At 36.9% G+C, this 17,925-nt stretch overlaps 1 protein-coding gene across 1 annotated transcript in view; it reads right to left on the reverse strand.

Annotated features, from left to right (window-relative positions):
• Window positions 1-17,925, reverse strand: part of SCTR (secretin receptor) — a 427,481-nt gene that overhangs the window by 304,905 nt on the left and 104,651 nt on the right. The gene's annotated exons all lie outside the window — the stretch shown is intronic.

A 17,925-nucleotide genomic window follows, 5' to 3' on the forward strand; every position in this document is an offset into this window, starting at 1 on the left:
AGGCAATGGTGAAACAGCATGACAGAAACCTCAGGAAAGTTCTAGACAGAGCATGTGAAGTGAACTTGAAACTCAATCCTTTGAAGTACAAATTCAGACTACCAGAAGTCACAGATGTAGGTCATTTATTTACTAGCACTGGTTTATGACCAGACCTGTCCAAGCAAGCAGCCATTCTTGAGATGGCAGCACTGGATAATGTTCAAGCTCTACAATGTTTTCTTGGTATGGTCAGTTATTTGCACAAGATAATACCAGACTTCAGTGAGTTAACAGCGCCTTTGAGAGAGCTGATGTGCACAAATGTTGCATGGTCTTGGTTAGAACAGAACCAGAGAGCATTTGAAGACCTTAAGCAGAAAACTGCCACCCCACCTACATTAAGATACTATGATGTCAATAAACCAGTAACTCTTTCCTGTGATGCTTCAAAATTTGGTCTTGGTGCAATTATTCTTCAACAGGGCAGACCAGTAGCCTATGTATCTAGAACTCTTACCCAAACTGAAATGCAATATGCTCAAATTCAGAAAGAACTTTTGGAAATTGTGTTTGCATGTTCGAAGTTTCTTGATTATATTTATGGTTGAGCTATTCAGATTGAGACAGATCATCAGCCTCTAGTCACTACTTTAAAGAAGCCTATGCATTCCACTCCAGCAAGATTACAAAGAATGATGCTCAAATCGCAAAAGTACAACTTCAAAATGGTCTACACAAAAGTCAAACTTCTTTATCTGGCTGATACCTTATCAAGATCACCCAGAAATACAATGGAATAGCTTGACGCAGAGAATTTTGACTTTAATGTCATGGAAGTGCATAATTTTTCTATGAGACTTGATGAGCTTTGAGATCATACAATGACTGATCCAGTTTTGCAAAAGCTCAACTACTTCATCAATGCTGGATGGCCATCTAAGCAATCTAGTGTACTGCCTGAAGTGCAATCTTAATTTACCTTACATAGATGAGATGTTGATGGAAGATGGCATTATTTTCAAAGGTCCTAAAATTTCTGTCCCTACTACATTCTTCTTCTTCTTTCGGCTTTATCCCGGTTAGGGGTCGCCACAGCGGATCACCTGTCTGCTCATGATTGGCAGTGGAGTTTTTATGGTGTCGAGTTGCCGGCCCGGCGCCCAACCTTCCACAAAAGGCACACACACACTCACACCTAGGGCCAATTTAGAGTGTCCAATCCACCTACAGCATGTCTTTGGGATGTGGGAGAAAACCGGAGCTCCTGGAGGAAACCCATGCGACCACAGGGAGGACATGCAGACTCCACACAGAAGGCACCCCAGCTGAGAATCGAACTGGAGAACCTCTTACCGTGAGGTGACAACACCAACCGCTGCACCACCATGGCCGCCCCGCTGTCCCTACTACATTACAATGTGAATATATCCAGATTTTGCATCGTGGCCACCCAGGTTCCAATTCTAACAAAAGAGGGGCGAGAGGACTAGTATTTTGGCCTTCTGTAGCAAAAAACATTGATAAAGCACTTTCTTCTTGCTCAGTATGCAATAGTACTAAACCACATTTGTAAAAAGAGCCACTTCAGGTAAGTCATGTTCCTGAACTACCTTGGTTAACAGCAGCCACTGACATATTCATGTGGAACAATCAACATTACTTAGTTTTAGTAGACTCTTATTTGAACTGGTTTGAGATCGACTGAAAAGAATACCACCACGCTCAATCCACAGACTCGACTTCCACTCAGCTCGAACAGAGAATCCACCAAATGGTTTGAAATATTTAATGTTCCAGCACAAAATGACAAACAAGCCAACGAAAAAAACACTCGTAGTGCAATGACAGGTTAAGCGCTTTCATCCGAAATATTCTGATGAAGTCTGAATATTTCGGATGAAAGCGCTTAACCTGTCATTGCACTACGAGTGTTTTTTTCGTTGGCTTGTTTGTCATTTTGTGCTGGAACATTAAATATTTCAAACCATTTGGTGGATTCTCTGTTCGAGCTGAGTGGAAGTCGAGTCTGTGGATTGAGCGTGGTGGTTTGAGATCGATTTACTACCTAACCTAACATCTACTGCTGTTATCACAAAGTTGAAACATCATTTCTCAGTCCATTGGAGTCCACAAAAGCTTATCTCTGACAATGGTACCCAATTTACCAGTTAGTTGTTTCAGAAATGTGCAAAAGAATGGTACTTTGTATATGTTACTAGTAGTCCTGAATACCCACAGTCAAATGGACTAGCTGAACGTACATTGCAGAGTGCAAAGCAATTACTAGAGAAGTCAAAGTGTGATAATACAGATATCTTTTTGAATTTACTCAATCTTAGAAACATACCCCATGACAATATACTTGGCGTGCCTGCATAGAGACTTCTATATGGGCAAACCAGAACAACCTTGCCTATCAGTTCCTGTTTGTTGAGGCCTAAAGCTAAAAACAACAGAGCGATCAAAGCCCAACTATTCAGAAAGCATTCTTCCCAGAAGTCCAGCTATCATAAATTGTGTAGATTTCGTCATCCATTAAAAAAAGGAGAGAGTGAGGATACAAACAGAGAAAGGTTTTGACCGGATTGGTCAAGTAACAGGTATACGTGCCAAACCAAGATCCTATTTATTGGAATCTGAGGGTGTGGAATACAGGAGAAATTGTAGACATCTTCTTCCTGTATAAGAACAGATATCACAGCATCTTTCATGTGATACAGACCCTAGAGCAATCCAGACAATGTTCCTGTTGCAGAACGTGTCTTAACTCCTACTTCCATTCCTGATGATGTTTCTGATGTCCATAAAGTTGACAATTCAGCATTACACAGCAACCAGGACATAATTGTCTATATGTATTTATTTCTGTATAATTGCATGTCAAAGAATTACTTCTGTACCAGCTGCATGTCAATCAATGTAGTCAGTAATGCATGACTTATTTCTCAAAGAGGGAGGATGTAGAATAGTGTGTGTTGTACCTTTAAGAAGCACTTCCAAGGACAGCACCTGCATATAAATATCAAGCATGTGCAAGCTTCAATGCCATTTTGAGAGTGCAGCCAGATTGTGAACATGTATGACTGTGATAGTCAGTTTGTTTATAAGTTTATCTAAGTTAAAATTACTAAGACTCAATCCTGATGTGTTTGTACATAATAAAGCTGCTTGAACAGAACCTGCAACTGTTTGTCTGTTTTATCCTAAACAGGCGAATGACAATCCCCTTGGACAGGGACATGCAGAGTCAAAGAAAACCCTTTAGGTGTCCTGGATCTATCCCCCAGACCTGTGCACAGTGCTGCATCATCTGCTGGAACTATGTCCTAACAAAAGAGTCTATATTATATCATCAAACACAAAAGTGAACAATGAATAATCGGCCCCATGTAAGCGAAAGCTTACGATCTCGAATGCTCAGAACAGCGATTTTTTTTCAAGGGAAAAAAAATCGCTGTTCCAAAAAAAAAAAAAATTTGAAAGAATACATAAAGTGGGGGACTTCGCCCCCACACACCCCTACTTAAATATACCAACTCCGAGATTGCACTACAGTGCCAAAAATGGCAAAGTAATGGAAGCGGTCATGCAAATTCTTTCCCTGGGAAAGAATTTGCTTAAAAGCCACTTCACTATTTTGCCTTTTTGTTGTTTTAAGTTCGACCAAGACGCATTCAATAGAATGTGTCTTCGGTCATCTAACAGGAACCCCAACAAAACACACACATAGACATATACACATATCACCTCCCCACTTAAATATACCAACTCCGAGATTGCACTACAGTGCCAAAAACGGCAAAGTAACGGAAGCGGCCAAGCAAATTCTTTCCCTGGAAAATACTTCACTTAAAAGCTGCTTCACTATTTTGCCTTTTCATTGTTTTAAGTTCGACCAAGACGTATTCAATAGAATGCGTCTTTGGTCATCTAATAGGAACCCCAACAAAACACACACATAAGACATATACAGCACCCACCACCACACATTTGTACAGCAGTGGAGACCCCACCTCCAATCTTCTACCCATGCCTCAGACACACACACACACACACACACACACACACACACACACACACACACACACACACACACACTTGCACACATACATGCATCCATATTGCACACATCGGTAATCCTCATCACATCCCCACTAATCCACTGCTTGTTGACACTGCTACTGTGGCTCTCACCACCTGTGGATATGATAACTGTGTCCTGTCTCTGATCTGTGTGACTTGGTAGCCTATGTCTGATACATGGTGTGGCAAGCCTATACATAGTATAGTACAGGTACAGTTTTGCATGCACCATTTTTTATTTTATATATACAACTTTATTCTCACCCATAGCTGTGATCCAGATGCTGGCTCTTAGTCAATGCCATGGCATACAATGCCCCCCCCCCCAATCTGGCATTGTCATCACATTGCAGCTAGCTCCTTTACAGGCTCATAATTAGGAATTTCCTCCATTGCTGATTCTGGTACTTCATTCTCCTGAAAATCTATGCCCTGCTGTAACTGCTCATGTATCAGGATATTGTGCAACACTGCATACACTGCAAAGATGTTACTGCTTGTTACAGGATCACCTGACAGAGCTCTGCCAGACAAATTTGGGCACTGGAAGTGGGCCTTTAGCACACTGAACACAAGGTCAGTAATGATTTGGGTTCATAGGTTCATAGGTTGGTACTAGGGTATCAGCCCTAGGGCCTATACAAGCCTAGCCATAACAATTCCCTGGCTATTTCTTCCCACATTATTTACTTTCCTGGACCCCTGTCTAGCAGGGCGACTGACGTGATCCCTGGGGTGAATTTCCTTTCTCCCATCCAATCGTCAAGGTTCCTCTTGAAGAGGTCCAAAGAGGCATAGGTTAAAATGAGTGGATTGCACTGGGGTTCAAACCATGAATGCCTGCATGTTAAGCAAAAGCTCTAACCACTACACTATTGTCTGCAACAAGGCATTATTGTAGCCATTCTGTGCCATGGTCTGTGGGTTCCTAATTGGGGTCATTAGCTTTGGCTCTAAGGCATATTTGGCATCACCGATAAGATGGCCCTATGTAAAACTGATTTGCACAAACTGCTGGTATAAGTCACATGTGCCAGATGTGGGAGTCATGGGCACTGCCAAACTAGCCAGCAGACACATTGTATATTAAACTCTGTGCATTACAGACAACCTAGTAGTTGATGTAGTAGTATCTCTTACAGTGAATATACTATTGGCCCTGTTTTCAGGTGTAGCCTTTATTGCAAAATGGGTAAAACATATGGTTTTCAGTACATTAGGTAAGCATACTCTGTCATATAAAGCCCACATGGTGTTGCTTCTCTCATGTGTTAGAATATCCACAACATTTAGTACAATGACATCAAGAAACTGGTGGAGTATCTTTTTTTTTTCTCAAATATTTTTTTATTTTCAAATAAAATAACATTTACATAATATTTTTAAATATCATTTTAAACAACTATATACAATATTTACAATAGCCTGACTTTCAATTATATACACTGCATGCTATTAAATATAGAATTAACAGATCAGTTATCAGAGATACAATATTGATTATTGCAGTGTCCAACAAAGATATAACTTTCTTCCAAGGATTATTTACCAATGGCCTGGGATAGATTCGTAGTTCTTTGATTTTTATTTCCATCGATGCAGTTGTCTTCAGTAAAGTGTAGAATTCTTCCAAGGTTGGGGGTGTATTTGAATTCCACCTTCTGGTTATGCATTTCCTAGATATAGCAAGTATTGTCCGTAACAAATACATATTTGTCTTATTCAGGTAGGGACCTTCATTTACATTTTGTATAATCAATACTTTTATTAAGGTAAATGATTCATTAAATAAAGCGTGTAAAAATGATTGATTCCATTCCAATATGATTTAATTTTATTACATTCATAAAAAATATGAATCCAGCCTGCTTTATTTGACTTTTCACACCTCCAGCAAAAAACATTTGTAGTAGCACTGATCTTTTTTAATTCTATCTGGTGTTAAAATTGCTCTATGTAAGTATTTCCAGTACTGTGTGTTAGAGGTGTCTTCTTCTTCTTTCAGCTTTTCCCGGTTAGGGGTCGCCACAGCGGATCACATGTCTGCTCATGATTGGAAGTGGAGTTTTACAGTGCCGAGTTGCCAGCCTGGCACCCAACCTTCCACAGAAGGCACACACATGCACACACTCACACCTAGGGCTGATTTAGAGTGTCCAATCCACCTACAGCATGTCTTTGGGATGTGGAAGGAAACCGGAGCACCCGAAGGAAACCCACGTGACCACAGGGAGGACATGCAGACTCCGCACAGAAGGCACCCCAGCCGAGGATCGAACCAGAGAACCTCTTGCTGTGAGGCGGCAACGCTAACCGCTGCACCACTGCGGCTGCCCACTGTGTGTTAGAGGTGTAATTAACTGACAGTAAGATGTTAGTTTTAATTTCTTCTGTTAACTGCAATGACTGACCTTTTGTTAAGAACTGCCAGTATGATGGTTTGGGAATTGTTTTATATGTTATTAACTCTTTATATAGATTTGAAATGGAATTTTTCTTTTCACAACTATTATATATAAATTCATACAGAAAACGACAGATTTGGAATATCTCTAAATGAGGAATTATTAATTAATCTGCATAAATCTTGAGTGTATATTAGAATGCTTTGTAAGGTTAACCAGTCCTGTGTTGGAATACTGTAAGCATTTTTTATCATATGTATATCTAAAACATTTAATTTATTTACACATTGAAACCAGCATAAGAATTCCTTTTGTTCCCAGGAAGTTATTGTTTCCCTATATATTTTGTGAGGAAAGTTCTTAGTGATGGTAAATTGGGTTAAAAGGTCAAACCAAAGTTTTAGATCTATGTTTGCAATGATAAGTTTCCTAAAGGAATCGATGTAATGATTATTCAGTGTTGTTTTAGAAGGTTTTGTTATATTATATTGTATACTTATGCATAATATGTACCAGGGTTTGTTTGATTTGTCTACTATTAAAATTTTTTTTAACAGATTAAAGTAATTTGTTAATATAGCCGTTGTTAATTCTTTCCAGTTGGCAAAATAATTTGGGTTTATCCAGTCTACTGTCCCATGCCCCTTCAAGAAGAACTTTTGGAAATTGTGTTTTGCATGTTCGAAGTTTCTTGATTATATTTATGGTTGAGCTATTCAGATTGGAACAGATCATCAGCCTCTAGTACTACTTTAAAGAAGCCTATGCCATTCCACTCTCCAACAAGATTACAAAGAATGATGCTCAAATCGCAAAAGTACAACTTCTAAATGGTCTACACAAAAGTCAAACTTCTTTATCTGGCTGATACCTTCCATCAAGATCACCCAGAAATACATAATGGAATAACTTGGCATGAGAGAATTTTGACTTTTAATGTCATGGAAGTGCATAATATTTTCTATGAGACTTGATGAGTTTTGAGATCGGCCTACAATGACTTGATCCAGTTTTGCAGAAAGCTCAACTACTTCATCAATGCTGGATGGCCATCTAAACAATCTAGTGTACTGCCTGAAGTGCAATCTTAATTTACCTTACATAGATGTGAGATGTTGATGGAAGATGGCATTATTTTCAAAGGTCCTAAAATTTCTGTCCCCATTCTTCTTCTTCTTCGGCTTTATCCCGGTTGCGAAGTGCATACAGCGGATCACCTGTCTGCTCATGATTGGCAGTGGAGTTTTTATGGTGTTGGAGTCAAGCCGGCCCGGCGCCCAACCTTCCACAAAAGGCACACACACACTCACACCCTAAGCCAATTTAGAGTGTCCAATCCACCACTCACAGCATGTCTTTGGGATGTGGGAGAAAACTGAGCTCCCTGGAGGAAACCCATGCGACCACAGGGAGGACACAGGCAGATCCCACACAGAAGGAAGACCCCAGCTGAGGAATCGAACTGGAGAACCTCTTACCGTGAGGTGACAAACACCAACCGCTGCACCACCATGGCCGCCCCGCTGTCCCTACTACATTACAACATGAATATATCCAGATTTTGCATCGTGGCCACCCAGGATCCAATTCTAACAAAAGAGGGGTGAGAGGACTAGTATTTTGGTCTTCTGTAGCAAAAAACATTGATAAAGTACTTTCTTCTTGCTCAGTATGCAATAGTACTAAACCACATTTGTAAAAAGAGCCACTTCAGGTAAGTCATGTTCCTGAACTACCTTGGTTAACAGCAGCCACTGACATATTCAAGTGGAACAATCAACATTACTTAGTTTTAGTAGACTCTTATTTGAACTGGTTTGAGATCGATTTACTACCTAACCTAACATCTACTGCTGTTATCACAAAGTTGAAACATCATTTCTCAGTCCATTGGAGTCCACAAAAGCTTATCTCTGACAATGGTACGCTAACTGCTGCACCACTGCGGCTGCCCATTGTGTGTTAGAGGTGTAATTAACTGACAGTAAGATGTTAGTTTTAATTTCTTCTGTTAACTGCAATGACTGACCTTTTGTTAAGAACTGCCAGTATGATGGTTTGGGAATTGTTTTATATGTTATTAACTCTTTATATAGATTTGAAATGGAATTTTTCTTTTCACAACTATTATATATAAATTCATACAGAAAACGTATTAGATTTGGAATATCTCTAAATGAGGAATTATTAATTAATCTGCATAAATCTTGAGTGTATATTAGAATGCTTTGTAAGGTTAACCAGTCCTGTGTTGGAATACTGTAAGCATTTTTTATCATATGTATATCTAAAACATTTAATTTATTTACACATTGAAACCAGCATAAGAATTCCTTTTGTTCCCAGGAAGTTATTGTTTCCCTATATATTTTGTGAGGAAAGTTCTTAGTGATGGTAAATTGGGTTAAAAGGTCAAACCAAAGTTTTAGATCTATGTTTGCAATGATAAGTTTCCTAAAGGAATTGATGTAATGATTACTCAGTGTTGTTTTAGAAGGTTTTGTTATATTATATTGTATACTTATGCATAGTATGTACCAGGGTTTGTTTGATTTGTCTACTATTACAATTTTTTTTTAACAGATTAAATTCATTTGTTAATATAGCCGTTGTTAATTCTTTCCAGTTGGCAAAATAATTTGGGTTTATCCAGTCTACTGTAGTTTTAAGCACAGATGCTTTTTTATACATTTCTATTTCCTGGAAGTTCACTCCTCCTTGTTTCCAGGGTCTAATGTGATGAGTTAGAGCTACTCTATTCTTTTTGGGATACCATAAAAAACATGAGTTTATTTCTTTAAGAATGCATCTTTCAGGAATTAACTGTATTGCTAATGCAACATATAGTATTTTTGGCAATAAGACCATTTTTATTAATTGCAATCTGTCTTCAAAAGTTAATATAATTTTGTTCCACTTTTCTATATATATTTTTATTGTTTCAATAATGTTTTTATAATTTATTAATATTGTTTCATTTATATTTTTGCATAAGACTATTCCTAAATAATTTAGCTTAAGTTCTTGTTTTCCTATGATGGATTTATCTGTAACTTGTAGTTCTTTTTTCTTATTTAAAAATAGAAATTTTGATTTTGATCTATTAAAGTGTAGACCTGAGATCTTATACAATTTCTCCATTACTTCTTCTAGCTCTCCTAATGACTCTCTGGAGTTTGATAGGGTTAATAAAATATCATCAGCAAAAAGCATTATTTTAGATATGTATTGGTCATAGACTTCTATTTATTTTATTCTTGGATTATTGTGTATTATTTCTACAAGTATTTCTATAACCAAAGCAAATAAAATAGGAGAAAGAGGGCATCCTTGTTTAATACCTTTCATTATATGGATAGATTCTGAGGTAAAAAGACCTAATTTAATGTAGGCTAAGTTATTAATATATATGTTTTTAGTAATAAGATGAAGGGAGGTGGAAATTCAAATAATGCTAAAGTTTTAAATGCATATTCCCAGTTGAGGGAATCAAAGGCTTTTTCTATGTCTAATCCGATTACAAGTATTTCTCTATCTTCTTTATTCACAAAATCTATAAGAGTAAGTATCCTTTTAATATTATCATGTGTGTGCCTGTTATATAAAAATCCAGTTTGATCATTATTAATTGATTTTTTAATCAATGAATTGATTAATTAATTTTTAATGGAAAAATGTATTCACCACCAACTACTTCAACATCTGCTCCATAATAATTTACTAGCCAACTGCCAGCATGGCTTTAGGCCCTTTCATAGCACAACTACCTCCCTGCTATCTTTTACTGACTGTATAAACAGGAATCGAAATAATAACTCCCTATCTTCTGCACTATTCATTGACTTATCAAAAGCCTTTGATATGGTGAACCATGACTTACTGATCAGTGTGCTAAAAGCCCAATCTCTTGACCCACTAGCAATACGTTGGTTTACATCTTATCTAGAAAATAGACAACAAGCAGTACTCTGGGACAATAATCTCTCCACACCTCTACCCGTAAACATTGGAGTCCCTCAAGGCTCTATCCTAGGCCCTCTTCTATTTTCCATTTTTATTAATGATCTCAAAACTGTTTTTCCTAAAGCCACCTGCATACAATACACTGATGACTCTACTTTAATCTGTACTGCTAAGTCATCAACCTCTCTTCAGACCATGACTCAAACAGTATTTAACACTGCTGAAAAGTGGTTTACCCACCATTGCTTCCTCCTAAATCCCAAAAAAACAAAATTGCTGCTTTTCGCTCCCACCCAAAAGTCACCAGAAATCCACTTTACAATTACCTCTAACAATAGAACTATTTTTCCCCTGATACTACCACACATCTCCTGGGCATTACCATAGATAATAAACTCAGCTATGACGACCGTATCAATAATACCATCCAAACTGTTAATAAAAAACTAGGCTCCCTGTATAGAATCAAACCCTACCTCACACCACTAGCTAGAACCTCTATTGCCCAGACTCACCTCATTTCTACCCTATTCTATGCTTCTGCTATATACATTAATCTATCAAAGCACAATCTAAACAAACTTGAAACTACCTATAACAACATTGCCAGATTTGCCACAGGCAACCGTTTTAGAACCCACCACTGTCACAACCTTAAACAACAAGGATGGTCAGAACTACAAAACCATCTACTGTATAATCAACTGGTGATCATGCAAAAAATTCTTCATCACCCAAATAATACCCCATTCCTCACTAACCTGATCTCCCCATATAAAAATCTTGCAACACTTTGCTCTGCAAATAAGTTACTAATTTCCAATATTAAATCTAATAATAAAGCTGGGGAATCACTTTTTACTAACGTTGTGGGTAAAATCTGGAACAAGCTTCCTATGACACTCACATCTCTTTCATCTACGTCTCTTTTCAAGAAACACCTCAAAGAACATCAGAAATTCCTCTGGCTTTGTCCCTGTTCTAAACCAGACTGAACCTTACTTCTTCCCCCTATTTTTCTCTTCTTACTATACCCCTTCCTTCTGTGCTATGTCCTCTCTGCAACAAGATTCTATAGAAGCCATCTGTACACTAGCCAGTGCTTTTTTTTCCTCTACAACCTTCTTTTTCTTTTTCTCCTTTTTGTCTTATAAATGATAACATTAAACCCTTGAGTTTACCTGTACTTGTGTGTATCTTAAACTATGCATTGACTCTATACTACTATTCTTAAACATAATTTTTATTTTTTTCTTTCCAAATATTGTTAATTCTCCTATGTATAGCAATTTAGACATTTTTTAAGTATTGTATTTTTTAAGTATTGTTTTCTGTAATTTTACTTTGCTTAGAGCTTATCTCCCTGGGCCTCTACTGAAAAGGGACATGTATCCAGCTAGACTAGCCCAGTCAACAAATGTAAAATAAATAAAAATAAATAAATAAATTGTCTTTGAAAGTGGGATTTTCATTCTGTTAGCTAGGATTGACATGAATATTTTGTACTCATTATTCAGTAATGATATAGGTCTGTATGAGGTGCAAAGGTCTGATGGTTTATTATCTTTTAGAATTGGGGTTATGACAGAATATTTCCATAAGGGTGGTATTTTTGCTTCTGACTGGACTTCTAGCAAAGTTTTATGAAAAAGGGAGATTACTGTTGAAGGGAAGAGTTTGTAAATTTCTGTAATTATACTATCTATTCCTGGAGCTTTGCTAGATTTATTTTCTTTTATCTTGTCAACAATTTCTTTGTAGGATATAGGTTTTTGTAGGTCCAGTTTTAAGTTTTCAGGAATTTATTTTTATCTTGATAAGGTTTGTATCCAAGTTTATTTGTTTGGTATCTAAATCTTCTTTTTTGAAGTGTTCCATATAATGGAACCAAAATGCTTCAAGGATGTCTCCTATATCTGATACTTTTTCCCTTTCTTTTCATGATATATACTACTAATGTTATTTGCTTTAGACTGTATTTTAATTTTTGTAGATAAGTTATGTAGATATCTGGGGGAGGTGGCTAATGAGTTTATTTTTAATTTTTCCAAGGCTAGACAAGTTTTGTGTGTTAGAATTTCATTATATTTTTTATTTAATTCCTCTATTTCTTTTTTGACTTCTGGACAATTCTGATTTATTTTAGATTTTGCTGTCAAGAGTCTGGTTTGCAAGTCTAATGATTCAGATTCCCACTCTCTAACTTTGTTTTTGTACCAGCTAAGGGTCTTACCAAATAAATATGCTTTTAATGAGTCCCAACCCATGACTGTACTGATTTCTGTTGTATTATTAACTTCAAGAAATAATTGTAGTTCTGACAACATCCAGGGTCTGAATTATTTAATTTTTGTGATATATGATGGAATTCTAGTTGAGAGGATTAAAGGTTTAAACTCTATTTGGAGCTTCATTATCAGAGAGTCATGATCTGAGAAGGGGCATGGAACTACTGAAAAGTTGAGGATTTTTGTTTGTAAATCTTGAACTACAAATAACTTGTCTATTCTGGTTTGGGTTCCAAATCTATGGTCTTTATGGGAAAATAATAAGGATTTATCATCTTTTACTTTAAAAGTGTCTATTAAATGAAATGAATCAATCCATCTTTTTAAGGATTTTGAAATAGTTGCTATGCGAAAAGACTTCTTGGTGGTTTCAGAAGCTTCTAAGGTACAATTAAAGTCTCCTCGCAGTATAAGAATTCCTTTATAATTGTTGGAAATAAAATCTAGGTGTTTTTTAACCGTTCCTACTCCAATTCCTGGGAACCAATATAGATTAGCTAAGGTCCATATTCTGTTATTAAATTTAATTATAACAAATGCTAGTAGACCCTCTTTGTCTTCATATTTATAAATAACTTTTGGAGTGATTATGTTTTTCTTCCAGAGAATTGATACTCCATTTGTTTTTGTTCTATAGGAGGATTGAGCTAAGACTGTATAGTCCTTCGGGTTCCAAATAAAGCTATCATTAGTCTTAAAATGTGTTTCCTGGAGAACTAATGCTTGTGCCTTATTTAGATTTAAATATTTTAGTAAGTTTAGAAAGGTGCTTGGTATGACGTCTGGACAGAGGAAGGACAACAAGGAGACATGGTGGTGGAATGAGAAAGTACAGGAGAGTATACAGAGAAAGAGGTTGGCAAAGAAGAAGTGGGATTGTCAGAGAGATGAAGAAAGTAGACAGGAGTATAAGGAGGTGAGGTTCATGGCAAAGAAATATGTGGCAAAGGCTAAAGATAAGGCATATGAAGAGTTGTATGAAAGGTTGGACACTAAGGAGGGAGAAAAGGACCTGTACTGATTGGCTAGACAGAGGGGCCAAGCTGGGAAAGATGTGCAGCAGGTAAAGGTGATAAAGCATAATGAGGGAAACATACTTACAAGCAAGGAGAGTGTGTTGAGCAGATGGAAAGAGTACTTTGAGGGGTTGATGAATGAAGAGAATGAGAGGGAGAGAAGGTTGGATGACGTGGGGATAGTGAATCATGAAGTGCACTGGATTAGCAAGGAGGAAGTAAGGATAGCTATGAAGAGGATGAAGAATGGAAAGGCTGCTGGTCCAGATGACATACCTGTGGAAGCATGGAGGTGTTTAGGTGAAATGACAGTGGAGGTTTTAACCAGATTGTTTAATGAAATTTTGGAATGTGAGAGTATGCCTGAGGAATGGAGAAAAAGTATTTTGGTATCGATTTTTAAGAATAAGGGTGATGTACAGAGCTGTAGTAACTACAGAGGGAATACATTGATCAGTCACAGCATGAAGTTATGGGAAAGAGTAGTGGAAGCTAGGTTAAGAATGGAGGTGATGATTAGTGATCAGTAGTATGGTTTCATGCCGAGAAAGAGCACTACAGATGTAATGTTTGCTCTGAGAGTGTTGATGGAGAAGTACAGAGAAGGTCAAAAGGGATTGCATTGTGTTTCTGTAGACTTAGAGAAAGCATGTGATAGGGAGCCTAGACAGGATTTGTGGTATTATATGAAGAAGTCGGGAGTGTCAGAGAAGTATGTAAGAGTGGTACAGGATATATACGAGGTTAGTGTGACAGCGGTGAGGTCTGCGGTGGGAGTGACGGATGCGTTTAAGGTAGAGGTGGGATTACATCAAGGATTAGCTCTGAGCCCTTTCTTATTTGCAATAGTGATGGACAGGTTGACAGACGAGATCAGACAGGAGTCCCCATGGGCTATGATGTTTGTAGATAACATTGTGATCTGCAGTGAGAGTAGGGAACAGGTGGAGGAGACCCTGGAGAGATGGAGATATGCTCTAGAGAGAAGAGGAATGAAGGTCAGCAGGACTAAGACAGAATATATGTGTGTGAATGAGAGGGACGATAGAGGAATGGAGACGATGCAAGGAGTAGAGGTGGCGAAGGTGGATGAATTTAAATACTTGGGATCAATAGTTCAGAGTAATGGTGAGTGTGGAAGACAGGTGAAGAAGAGAGTACAGGCAGGATGGAGTGGGTGGAGAAGAGTGTCAGGAGTGATTTGTGACAGATGAGTACCAGTAAGAGTGAAAGGGAAGGTCTGCAAGAGGGTAGTGAGACCAGCTATGTTATATGGATTGGAGACAGTGGCATTGACAAAAAGGCAGGAGTTAGAGCTGGATGTGGTAGAGTTAAAGATGTTAAGATTTACACTGGGTGTGACGAGGGTAGACAGGATTAGGAATAAGTATATTAGAGGGTCAGCCCAGGTTGGAAGGTTTGGAGACAAAGCCAGAGAGGCAAGATTACATTGGTTTGGACATGTGCTGAGGAGGGATGCTGAGTATATTGGGAAAAAGATGCTAAGGATGAAGCTACCTGGTAACAAGAAAAGAGGAAGGCCTAAGATAAGGTTTATGGATGTGGTGAGAGAGGACATGCAGGTGGTTGGTGTGACAGAACAAGATGCAGAGGACAGGAAGAAATGGAAACAGATGATCCGCTGTGGCGACCTCTAATGGGAACAGCCGAAAGATGATGATGATGATTTAAGCCATTAGTATTTAATGATACGAATATTAAATCCATTTCAAGTTATTGTTGGAAAAAACTTTTTGCTTCTTTTTTTTTTATATATTATTTTGATTACAGTAGTTACACCATATTCTCTGATAACATTGAATGTTATTTTTATGTGTGTAAACTTGGGAGTGTAATTTAATGTTCTTTCTTCTTCTTCTTTAAATACAAGTGGGGTAAAATTCTGGTCAGGCTTTAAAAAAGTACTTCTATAAAACATTAATTCTAAAGTATCAAATACAAGTAAATATAAATTTCCCATTAAATATGGAATGAAAGTTATTTCTAATCCAATAGATAAAGATAGATCTATTGCATTATCACTCATACCTTTAACCAACAATATCAACTGAGCTCCATATGTTAAATTATTATATGGATAATTTTCTTAAAAGAGATATGAAATTCTATATTATTCTATTATTGTTCTATAGTATTTTATATATCAGGATGGAATGTTAGTAGTGTAAACAATTATTATGTTGACTTAGAAAATATCCAATATTTAGATACCCTTAAGAGATCCCAAACATGTCAGATATGTCATTTTGGATAAATTAAATGCAACAGAGGAGCATACACTAAACAAGCCAACAACAAACAGATTAATACTAAAATAATTTGACTAAAAAGACTCTACAGGAGACAATGAGTGATTACCAATGAAATATGAATTTACTATAGGTGTACTGTCTTCCTTTACTTTCCCACTCTTCAGCTCACCAACTTCAACTTACACTTATGAAAAGACATGGCTTATCAGTGGTATCCTGACTCTGAGTAGAGGCGCCCTACATTCTAGTGTGCAGCGCTTTTACATATTTATAGATTTACAAAGCAGAGTCTAAGAATGAACTATGATCACCCTGACAATTCCCATCCTGCATAGGGCACCTCCTGCTTCCAGAATGGGTAATCACATCAGGTCTAGAATGAATGTCAAAGTACCTATATGGTAATCAAGACTTACCTTAGGTAAGTATTAAGCAAATAGTATTTAGAACATCTTAGAGAGTTCTTGGGGCAGATAGAATGCTCTTAAGCCTCTACTCCCTTGACCAAAAACAGAGATTTCCCTTGTTTTAAATCAGTACTAATAAAAGAAATTCAGCAAACATAGGTAAACAGAGATAACATTCAGTAGTCCGTCTTGTACATGACTCGCAATCCATTAAACAAGTCATTGACTAACATCACTTTAGTAAACATTATAAAGACAAATTAGAAATAATTTCCTAGCAATTTAAATTTTCTGATAAAGCAAAAAGTTAACAATAAGCAATTTTAACTAAAAGTATAAAGCATTTAAATTTTTCCTTGTATGTATACATTTCTACTTATATTGTAGAGTCAATATCTGTCTTTGAAATCTGTACAATACTTCACTTCTTCAAATCATTCCTTTTTCAATTCAGGTTTTGTTTTGTCAAAACGGCAACAATATTTCAATGGCACAATTAATATTTAGACTGATGTTTCAAATAAATAACTTGTCAGTTGCCAATGAGTTAGTTTAGAATGTATGGTTAGTGCAAATATAGCATGTTGCAAAAATAATATGTAGTTTTTCGTGTGCAAGCGACAGGTAGGTTATGGATTCAGATTGTTAAAGTAAATTATGCTTCTTAATCAGGCATTTTCATTTAAATTCACAAGTAATTCGGGGACATTTCAGTTGAGTTTCCAGGAATATGTAGTCCAATGTGAGTAATTGAGTCCACTTTTCCACATAAACATATGTCATAATTCATTAAACTAAGCAGAGTCTACCATCTGTCTAATAATCATTATAAAGACAAAGAATAGTAATTTCCTAGCTCTTCAAACTTTCTGATATCGCAAAATGTTGACAGTAAGCTATTTTAACTGGAAGACTAAAACATTTCAATACTTCCTTGTGAATATATATTTTTACTTTTACTGTAGTGTCAAGAACTGTCTTTAAAATCTATGCATTATTTCACTTCTTTCAAGTCATTCATTTTACAGTTCAGATTATATTTTGTCAAAATGCCAATAGCATCTCAAGGGCACATTTAATATTTAAACTGATATTTTAAATGAATAGCTATTAGTTACCAAGTGAGTTTGTACAGAATGTGAGGTAACTGCAAAGATAACATGTTGCAAAAAGTAATATGTATCTTTTCATATGCTCTAGAGACTGACAATTCCAAGTAACATATAAAATGTAACTTTTACAGTGCAGACAGCTTGTGAAATCAGCATGTTAAACTGAGTAATACTTTTTAATCAAACAGCTACATTTAAGTGCACATGTAGTTTGGGAACATTTCAGTTGTGTTTCCAGGAATATGTAATCCTATGAGGATGTTGTGTCTTTCGGCTTTTCCCGGTTAGGGGTCGCCACAGCGGAACTCCGGTCCGCTAATGATTGGTAGTTGATTTTTACGTGCTGAGTTGCCAGCCCTAATGCACAATCTTCAACGAAGGTACACCCATTCATGC

The sequence above is a fragment of the Protopterus annectens genome, chromosome 6.part0, assembly GCF_019279795.1.
Source record: "Protopterus annectens isolate FY-2018-M chromosome 6.part0, PAN1.0, whole genome shotgun sequence".
Classification (NCBI taxonomy): Eukaryota; Metazoa; Chordata; order Ceratodontiformes; family Protopteridae; genus Protopterus; species Protopterus annectens.